The sequence below is a fragment of the Dendrobates tinctorius genome, unplaced genomic scaffold (assembly GCF_039654945.1).
Source record: "Dendrobates tinctorius isolate UK_male_01 unplaced genomic scaffold, ASM3965494v1 ptg000200l, whole genome shotgun sequence".
Classification (NCBI taxonomy): domain Eukaryota; kingdom Metazoa; phylum Chordata; class Amphibia; order Anura; family Dendrobatidae; genus Dendrobates; species Dendrobates tinctorius.
In genome coordinates this window covers 3,152,421-3,162,424 of record NW_027361867.1, presented here as the reverse complement: position 1 = coordinate 3,162,424, position 10,004 = coordinate 3,152,421, and positions in this window count along the sequence as shown.

Sequence of the window (10,004 nt, the reverse complement as noted above, 5' to 3'; positions counted from 1 at the left end):
TTTCCTTACTATGTTCCTCACAGTGGAAACTGACAGGTTCAATCTCTGAGACAACTTTTTGTATCTTTCCACTGAAAAGCTATGTTGAATAATCTTTGTTTTCAGATCATTTGAGAGTTGTTTTGAGGCGCCCATGATGCCACTCTTCATAGGAGAATCAAATAGGAGAACTACTTGCAAGTGGCCACCTGAAATACCTTTCCTCATGATTTGCTTCATAAGAAATTGTACATGATGGATAAACGGCTTACTGCACCCAGTTGGACATTGAAACTACACGTCCACATGTTAGGTAGATACTGGGGCTATGAATACTTAGTAAGGCAGGTGAATGAGGCTAATGGAGCTAAAACCATCATGAGGATAGATTAATGAGAATAATATTGGGGTCTTGTGTAATTTACACAAGACCTACTAAAGCTTTCAGCACGTCTGCACAAATACTAATAATTAACAGCCGAGTACAATCTGATTGGTCAACGAATATGAATATGATTGGTTGAAACCATTTATGCTTACTGTTGAATGATCAATTGTCCAATGAAATGTGATGATGTAATGTTACCACCTACTCAAATGAGCATATAAGCTACCTAATTAAATCAGGAAATGGGGAACATCCTGCAGATACATACCCTGTCTCTGTGTGTGTTTGTTCTCCGCTACTCGAGTAGGCCTCAGACCAAAATCTGGCAACCTTCCAGCATATCGATCTCCCATTGAGAGATAAACATCAAATCATAAACCCATCAGTGGCGTCCCTGGGTGGGCTGGTTACAACAGAAGACCCCAGTATCCTGAAATCCGGCACCCGCAGACTGAAGGCCTAGAGGACACACAGATCAAAATCACCGGTGAACGTAACAGCCATTGATTCTTACAAATTCTGTGTCTCCCCTCTGCTACATGTTCTGAACCAGCTCTTGGGGTACAGTATAGCCGTCTTCTTACATACCAGCGCTAAGAACCGTTGAATATCCTTGTGATACATAATACGTATGCTGGAGGGAGAAACCTAGAAACCTAAAAGCTGCTACGTATGATTGCGCATGAATGATTGAACCAACCTTGAGGGTACTAGGAATTCTTTACTGTGTTTTTGCCCCTTGGGAGCGTCTCTCCATGGTAACTGGCTTGCCAGGATTCATGTGAGGACACGTCTCTGGCGGCATACGCATAAAGAAGGCTGTGTACGTCCTCTTGGAGAGTGCTAGAGGTACTATTACGGTGTTAAATACGCACAAACTGCCCTCTAGTGGTGCTAAAGAACTTTGAGGTAGTAGGGATTACATTAGCCTGCATATTAATGATAGCTCTAGTCTTCTGGTTGATAAATAAGATCTCTGAGTATACAAGGCTCAGCAGGTTTAGCTGAGGGAAAAGATTCTTACTGGGCTAATAAGGAAATTTGGGTCATATTAGTCTGCCTATAGTTAATTGGATTTGCTCTCTGGTATGTATAGGTTTATTCAGAGAAGTGCCATCTCATACTGAGTACGTAGAGATTTAGTGTTAGGTGACCGGGTGGGTCACAGGTTTGGCCAGACCACTAAATAATTAATAATTAACCTTCTTATCAAGGTTCCCATGGGTTTTGATGCCTATCAACTGATGACGTCACATGACGTCACGTCAGTTTAGGACACGCAAGTTCAAACACTGAGCGGGAACCTCTTATAACAACGGCACGCATTCTATGTATCGAATTAGCGCAGTGCAGTCGGCATAGATATTGCTAGCAGAGTGATAATGAAGTAAACTTGTTGAGATGTGGGCACACAGTAACAGCGTATATTAAGAGAATAAGTGAATAGCAACCAGAGAAAGAGGCAGATAGAGAGATACGGTCTAGGTGCGGCCTGTACATTGAGTTAGCGAAGTGCAGTCAGTACGGGTCCGCAAGCCATAGGTTTTTTACATTTTAGGACAAGCCAGGAGAATTTTTAGCCCCCAATACGGTCAAGTATCAACCAGAAAACATAGATAGGATTTTTTTAGCAGGAGCACCAGGAGATAATAAGCTTAAAGAGTTAACCATTTACTGCATCTGTGTGAAAGAATGTGAATGACCTTTGAGACTCTCTGCTGATAAGTGGAAGTGCATGCTGAATCTGTGTGAAATTCTGTTTGAATGCGAGCTCACTGCAGGTTCTGTCTGCAGACTGCGATTTTCAAAAGAAAATCTGATGCAAATCATGTTTTGTATGACAGATGGATATTTGCTGGGACAGTCCCAGGTACGAATGTGAAGAAATTCCATTACATACAGCGAGGAGACGATTGGTGGGCGCTGTTAGCATTGAACACGCATATCCCTTTAAGTAATGCGTTGAAAGGTCACACGTTACGAGACCTGAGGTTGGGTGAACAGTTTATATTGCAAAGCCCAGACGGACAAGTTTTCCACAATAGACGTTTCAGTGTCAGGAATCGAGGCCCCTGTTGAGTGGTGTATATTGTGGGTTGTATTGTATAGGAAAGTTCTGTCTTATAGTCTGAGCTTGCCTTGTGTGTGTGTGCCAAATATTCCATGAGAAAATGTCGTGCCCTAATTGCACATTTGGATTAATGTTGATTATATCTCCTGAAGGTTGGAGAATTGTCAAAATTATACCAGGAGGGTATATCCAACAGCTCACTGGTTTTGGATTTCTGTCAGACAGATTTCCAGAGTATAAAGTATTCAGACTTAATGTGCATGGTATCCTGCAACTCCCTGGGTCGACGGAATTTCATTAAGTGACATAGAAAATTATAATCTTGTCAGATGTCCATTAAATAATGGCGAACCAGAGACGTACCTGGTAGAAGCGCAGCTTGCAGCTTTGCTCACTGGATTCACATTATAGCATAATACGTATTTGTAGAAGGTGTACAGCTAGTTTTTCTTAAATGTCAAGTTTTTTTAGCATGCATGTTGATAAGAAAAAGGAGAGGCAGATGGTTCAAGGTACAACATTGCCTTTGACTTGAAGCAGTGATAGATATCCATGGAAGGCAATTGTCAGGTAGTAAAGATAAGGAATGCTTTTAGTATGTGTTTGAAAGAAAGGAAAAAAAAAAAAAAAGAGAAAATCCCGCTATATGTGTAATGGAAATCCACCACTCTGCCCCCTATTTGGTACTAGTATGGTGATTTCCAAAGGGGGGGAAAAGAGAGGAGAATCCGCTATTTTTAATATGCTAATCATAAAGGTATCTCTCACTAATCTGGATTTTGAGTTTTTCTTTCCGGAAGGTCCAAGAACCTGGTTGTATGGCGATCACACAGCATGAGATAGTAGAAAGCAGAACCACTCCTCCCTCATAACTCTACAGGGGAGGTGGAGTTGACGGCACTCATTGAGGCGTTTAGGGGGCTTTAAGGTAAGCAAGACACTACATATACAAGTCATTGTTTTCAGGTGAACCCACAACTGCAGCCCCATATGGGGAGGAAAGGTCTTTTCTTATACCAACAGGCCCTGGAAGAGGTTGCCATAGTGGAAGTGAGGGTACATATGAGAAGGAACCCGTGGAGCACGAAGCAAACAAAGTGGCTGGGAATCAGCCAGAAGACCAAGGTACTGGGAGACCCCTGAGGCGCCTCCACTGGTCATGGTGAGCATTAAAGATAACCAGTTAGACTCAAGTATCTTACAGGCTCTGACTCGGTCACCAACCGGGGAAGAGACTGAAGTCTGGTCGGAAGCTGGAGCTCAGAACCGTGGATGGTGGGACAGTGGGTATGTTTGCCAAAATCCTTGCACCATGTGATGGCTCATGACTCAACGCACGTGAGTGAAGACAAAAACTATGTGCTCTGAAGAAAGATGCTGGGTCCACCTGTTTAGCTTTACATTAACATAGATTATATGCGCACAACACAGATAGACTAGAAAGATGCCATAGACATACACGTGCGCCTGGGCCCTCCTATCCGTTTCAATGACTGCAGATTGACTTCATACAGGTTGCCCAAGGTAAGATGTATGAAGTATGTGCTCGTGTGTTGATCTCTTTTCAGGGGACTGGAAGCCTTCCTGATGTCAGAAGCTACCACAACTGAGGTACTCTTTTGTCCACATAGATGTTGTAACTATTTGACAACCCCTGCAGCAGGTCCGGAGTCCGAAAGGGACTCCCATTTGTGTATAAATAAGTTTTTGATTCTATTTTAGTTAATCCAGACATTGGTTGCTGACCAAAAGACACGAAGACCACTGGAGCCACTGGTTGATGGTCCCCGCTAAGCCACATCCGTAGCGCTAAAAGGAAGACTGGGTCCATACAAGCTACTATGAGGTCCTGGAGCGGAAGAATGAGGGTCCTGTCCCTGATGATGTTGGCAGCTTTACTGCAAGAAGGACAAATAGACGAGACACTTCAGAATAGCACATCAGTAACCTTGTGGTTTGACACCAAGGCAGCAACAGCTACATTTAGGGTGGACTTGTGTCAGATAGTGAAGTGTCAATGGAATCTTAAATTTGGGAAGAAGAGTAGCAACCCCAATTATAAATATCTAACAGGAATTGAAGGGGCGGTGGTATATATCTGTGTAACTAGACCTGGAAATGAGAACTGTAATTCTTGGTCAGATGCAGCTTGGAACACGGGAACTTCATGGGGGTATAAGCCAGAGGAAGCCATGACTCGTGTTAGTTCATCAGGAAAGCCTCTCCTCAAGAGGATGAATATTGCTGTACCCATTCCAAAATGGGGTTGTGATCCAGAGGTTTTGGACTGGAGATTCTCTTGCAATCCTCTCCTTATAACCCTGGATGAACCCTTTCTTGGAGATGAAGGTCTCTATGTATTGGGACTGTATACCCCAGGTAGACAGGTTCAGCAGGGAACATTTTGGTTAAAAGCTGTTCCTGTGCAGGACAAGGAACAAGAGGAGGACAAACCCCAAAGGTCAGGAGAAATGTTGGATGTTGATGGAATTGGGGAATTAGGCTATGAGGAGAAGTTAGCCGTAGAAACAGGCTACACAGAGAGGAATGAATGGTTGCTATGGATGAAGTATACTACAGAGCAAAATAACAAAACTGATTGTATTGCATGTGCAACCGCTAGGCCCCATTTAGGGACTATTCCCCTCAGATATTCAGAACAGGATCAAGTAGACTTACAGTGTATTCTAGCTTTGTATAATGCCACATATGACCCTAGTGATAATGTTCTGTGTCAATCTCTATCAGTCCGGTATCCAATAGCAAAAATTGATCAGGTGCCACCTAGAGTTTATGCATATCCAGGTGACTACACTTGCTTCCTGAGAACAGGACCAGGGAGATGGGTAGGAAATCTAACTTCAGAGTTTTGTCACATCACCATCCCCATAAATACAGATAAAGGAGGCTTTAAAGCCAGTTGGTTTCAAAACCAAACTATAGCAAGGAGTGACATATGGTGGTTATGTGGAGATATGAAATTAAGGCCTAGGTTGCCACCAAGTTGGGTTGGCAGCTATGCTCTAGTTCAAGTGCTCATGCCATTTAAAATAATTTCATCAGAAGAGATTAAAGGAGGTGGAATGAATGTTGAAACCCTACACAGAAATAGAAGATCAGTACCTGCTGGGTCCTTTGATCCTAGAGTTTATATAGACAATATAGGGGTACCCAGAGGGGTACCTGATGAGTACAAGGCCAGGAACCAGATAGCAGCAGGTTTTGAATCAATTTTCTTTTGGTGGGTGACAATTAATAAAAATGTGGATTGGATAAATTATATTTATTATAATCAGCAAAGGTTTATAAATTACACAAGAGATGCAGTAAAAGGGATAGCTGAACAATTAGGCCCAACTTCTTTAATGACACATCAGAATAGGATGGCTTTGGATATGTTGCTAGCGGAAAAAGGGGGCGTGTGTAAGATGTTTGGGACATTTTGTTGCACTTTTATCCCCAATAATACAAGTCCAGATGGGAGTATCACCAAGGCGTTGGAGGGTCTTACATCCCTGTCCGAAGAATTGGCAGAAAATTCGGGTATCAACAATCCCTTCATGGACTGGTTGGAATCCTGGTTCGGTAGATGGAGTCATCTTGTGTCCAGCCTCCTCATCTCTCTGGCAGTAGTAGCAGCAGTATTTGTGACCTGTGGATGCTGCTGCATACCATGTATCAGAGGACTACTTCAAAGATTGATTGATGCGTCTATTACTAAAACTATGTGCATTACATTGAAACCTTATAATGATGATTATGAGCAAATGGTTTGAGGTTGAGAATTAGATATGATCTCCCTTTCCCTATGGGGAATTCGGCAGAAGAAGGGATAGGAAGTCCGACACTGGCATTAGGCCTTTGAATGTACCTATATGTGAATGGTAGAGTCATATCTGTTCTCAAAAGGGGGGACTGACAGGGAATTCTATATGTCCTTTTAGTATCAATGTATTTCTGGGGTCTTACATGCATACTCTGTATATGAAAATGCTGTCTCACGATGATGATTACCTATAACCTTATTCTTCATAAGAAATTGTACATGATGGATAAACTGCTTACTGCACCCAGTTGGACATTGAAACTACACGTCCACATGTTAGGTAGATACTGGGGCTATGAATACTTAGTAAGGCAGGTTAATGAGGCTAATGGAGCTATAACCGTCATGAGGATAGATTAATGAGAATGATATTGGGGTCTTGTGTAATTTACACAAGACCTACTAAAGTTTCCAGCACGTCTACACAAATACTAATAATTAACAGCCGAGTACAAACTGATTGGTTATAGAATATGAATATGATTGGTTGAAACCATTTATGCTTACTGTTGAATGATCAATTGTCCAATGAAATGTGATGATGTAATGTTACCGCCTACTCAAATGAGCATATAAGCTACCTAATTAAATCAGGAAATGGGGAACATCCTGCAGATACATATCCTGTCTCTGTGTGTGTTTGTTCTCCGCTACTCGAGTAGGCCTCAGACCAAAATCTGGCAACCTTCCAGCATATCAATCTCCCATTGAGAGATAAGCATCAAATCATAAACCCATCACGTCCCCCCTGTATACTGCAGTTCACGAATAACAATTTTTGATGACGGTGGTGGGGATCTTTTGTAGGTAGCCATGCGCTTGGCTTCAACATCTTCATCAAGTAGCCTTTTGAGATCGGTGAAGAGAAAAGCAGGGGCAACGACACCTTTGGTATCATCATTAGCTGGCTTAGTGTAGAATTTCCTAATACATACAGAAATACACCAAAGAACAAGTTTTAGTATCACATATGCAACAAGGATACAGGCAGCAATGTGTAACAAGCTCTGTAAGATCCCAGCTATCCAGCCCCCAATTCCCTTTAAACAATTGGCTGGATTGAGAAAGGAGAAGGTGTCTGACCACCAACTGTCCTTAGTACGATCATTGTCTTTATCGTATTGATCTCTGAGTCTTTGAATGTCTTCTAACTTTAACTTTTAACTTCTACCAATAATAATATGGAAAAATGCGAAAAACTAAAACATTATGCCCCCTTATTTGCTATTGGCTTGTTGGGTGATGAGGAGAACTTGATAGGGACCGTCATACAAGGGTTCTAGTCCATGCTTCCTGACATGCCTCTTCACGACTACCAAATCACCAGGCTTCAGGTTATAACAGGTGTCGGTTTCTGCTGAATCTGGAAAAGAAAAGAAAACTAGAACATGTGTTAGCAATATTTTTTCTAAGCTGAATAACACATTGAACAGCATGGTCAGTCTCTTCTGATAACTGCTGGGGCTGGAAATTTGCAACTGGGGGCCTAGCACCAAACAATATCTCACATAGTGGGACAGGCCATATTTTACAATAGGGTAGTACGAATATGGTATAGTACAATGGGTAGGAGCTCTGGCCATGGAGCAGTAGTCTCCTGCATCATTTTGGTCAGTTGTCCCTTCAGTGTGCCATTCAACCTCTCAACTTTCCCACTGGATTGTGGGTGGTACGGAGTATGGAGGGCTACAGTGGATCCAAGCATTGTCCGAACTTCTTAGTACACGAGAAGAAAAGGCCAGACCTTGATCACTTTCAACAACTTCTGAAACCCCATATCTGCATATAACTTCCATCACCAGTTTCTTCGCTGTAGTCTTTGCAGTCATGTTGGTAACAGGGAATGCTTCCGGCCAACTGGAGAACCGGGGCCCAGTAGAATTTTTGCACCAGTGTGAGGGCCTGATTCTTTCCTCGATGTATAGATCCATGTGCCCATATGGCAATAGCAGGGTACATCCGCTTAGGGAGACACACGAGTTGGTCCTTTTTCCAGAGACCATTATCCATTCGTGCCCCATCAGTCTTCCATTGCTTCACCTCTTCCTTTGGAGACATTCTCTGCATCGTCATTAAGCAGTTTCGCGGGGTCCGACAGAAAACTTCAGTCTGTTGTAGATCCTCAGGTTCTTGTAGGGTCAATGCTTCTTGTAACTGTTTACGCTGAGAGCGTGTGGTCACCATAGTTGGTATGGTTGGTTCAACGGGTAAAAGAGCAGCGGCTTTTGCTTGCATATCCGCAAATGTGTTGCCAACAGTCTGTGGTCTGGTCCTAGGACCGTGCGCCTTATCTTTGATAATAGCCACCTGAGTAGGTAATTTGATCGAGTCCATGAGGGTTTTAACAGCTTCAGCATGTTTCACTGGAGTTCCAGCAGTAGTAATAAACCCTCGATTTGCCCATAGAGCCCCAAAATCGTGAGCAATACAAAATGCATACCGTGAGTCCGTGTATATATTAGCCCGTCTGTTCTTGGCCAAAGTACATGCAGTAGACAGAGCCTGGAGTTCTGCTTCTTGTGCTGACTGTGAGGGCGGGAGTGCAGCTGCGTGCACTACAGTATCCTCTGTGGTAACAGCACATCCCGTGTGGAATCTACCAAACTCGTCAACATATCTTGAACCATCCGTGTATAACATCAGATCAGGATTTGGGAGTGGATTCTCACTGACATTTGGTGGAGTAGCTGTTTCTTCTATCAGAAGTTGGGAACAATCATATTGGATGTAATCCTCATCACTGCCATCTTTCCTTATAGTTCATTATACCGTCTTTCAAGGAGTTGTAAAAGGGTTGCATTATGCGGGATGCATCCGTTATCCACTGACAACAATAAGTGCATAGTCCAAGAAAACGCTGGAGTTCAGTTTCATCTTATGGGAAAGGAAGGGAGCTGACAGCTATTTTTCTTTCTTCTGCGAGGTGTCTGGCACCCTGAAGGAGACAGTGACCCAAGAATATCACTTGACCAAGGCAGAACTGAAGTTTCGAGGCCGAAACCCGACAGTTCAGTGCTGCCAGATGCTTGAGGAGGCTGACAGTGGCAACAATGGCTTCCTGCTCCGTTCGTGCACACAACAAAAGATCATCCACATACTGAAGCAGCATGACCTGGGGGTGATCTAACTGCCAGGACAAGAGACACTCGCTCATGTTTTTTGCAAACTGGTTGGGACTGTTTTGGGCCCCTTGTGGCATAACCGTCCATGTTAACTGTCGTCCCTGAAAAGTGAATGCAAACAGAAACTGGCAATCTGGGTGTAACGGAATGCTAAAGAAGGCATTGGTAAGGTTGATGACTGTAAACCAAGCAGCATCCTGGGGTATTTGGGACAAAAGAGTATGTGGATTAGGTACCACTGGAGTTTCCAGAATAGTAGCTGCATTAACTGCCCGTAGATCTTGTACCAGCCGGTACACAGAGGGCTGGCCAGGTGGGGTCTTTTTCTTAACGGGAAACAAGGGCGTATTACATGGAGAAACACGGTACCAGAGCACCATTATCAAGTAACGTTTGAATTTGTTTCTGAAGGCCCCGCTGCTGATCATGTTTCAAAGGATATTGATGGACTTTGGGAAAAGGGGCACCAGGTTTGAGAAACACTTTTACTGGTTCTACAGGCATTTTCCCTATATCATTTGGCCCTTTTGACCAAAGTTTAGATGGTATCTCTGAGAGGTATGGGGTGAGTCGTTGATCCTCAGGCAATATTGGGGGTGGATCTGGGCCTATCAGGGC